Raw genomic sequence first — 1,291 nt, forward strand, 5'->3', positions numbered from 1 at the left:
GAAGTCTTTTCAAACTCAACGCATCCTAGATGCAGTGTTTGGTAACCTTTTTGGTAGTTTAGTAGGATTTGCCCTTAGCAAAGTATATCTATTTGTTTCTAAGAAATAAAAATAGGAAGAGAAGACTTAAAAACCTTTTGGACAGAAAACAGCACTGAGAAAAACAATATTTTGATGAGTTAGTGCTAAATGAATTAGAAACATGTGGCTTGAATTTCCCTTAAAATACAAATGGATTGAATAATTAATGGAAAAAGCACTTGGCAAAATGTACTTGAGGTTTTTATTGAACCCAAACCAAAACATTTGAAAATATTTTGAAATATGTGAAAAGCATAATATACATCTGGATTTGCCCAACCCTAGTAAGAATACAGGAAACATTATTTTTATTTAACATTTATATGATAGTTGCAGTGTGTCTCAATACTAAGGTATTTCTTACAACAGCCCTGTGGTCTAAGTCGTAATTATTATTTTCATTTGGAGCAAGAAATTTACCAGCACTTGCACAGTGGGCTTCAAGTAGAAGCTTTTATTGATCTGTGTTCTTTAGAGGATTTTGTTGGTAGGAACATTGGACCAGCAGACACACATTCGGGTCCAAGTCCGGGCTTTAATTTTTATTGCATAATCACGTTGTATATTGTCTTGGTAGATTTTATCATTTGTAGTTTCTCCTTTTTCCCTACTAATATATTTTGATTTAAATACTATTTTGCCAGATATTTCTATTACTATACCAGCTTTCTTTGGTGACTATTTTCTAAATATATCAGTGGCAGGCAGAATAAAGGCTTCCCAAAGATGTCCTCTAAATATGTCACATTACATGGCAAAGGAAAATTAAGGTAGCAGATAGAATTAAGGATGGGCCTTAAAATAGAGAGATTATCCTGGGTAATGTAGTCACAAGGACCCTTAAAAGTAGAAGAGGGAGGCAGAAGAAGAGAGGCAGAAAAATAGATGTAATGACAGAAGCAAGTTCAGAATTGTACAATATGAGGAGGATTCAACCCATGTTGCTGACATTGAATACCGGAAACGAAGATCACAAGTCAAGGAATATGGGCTGCCTCTAGAAGCCAGAAAAGGCAAGGAGCCTGGAGAAAGGAATGCGGTCTTGCCGACACATTGATTTTAGCTCAGTGAGACCCATGTTGGGCTTCTAACCTACAGAACTGTAAGATAATAAATTTGTTTTGTTTTAAGCCACTGAGCGTATGGTAATTTGTTACAGCAGCAAAGAAAACTATTATGTCTTATCCCTCATTTTGAGCCATTCTTTGCA

The sequence above is a fragment of the Propithecus coquereli genome, unplaced genomic scaffold, assembly GCF_000956105.1.
Source record: "Propithecus coquereli isolate 6110/MARCELLA unplaced genomic scaffold, Pcoq_1.0 Scaffold197, whole genome shotgun sequence".
NCBI lineage: Eukaryota > Metazoa > Chordata > Mammalia > Primates > Indriidae > Propithecus > Propithecus coquereli.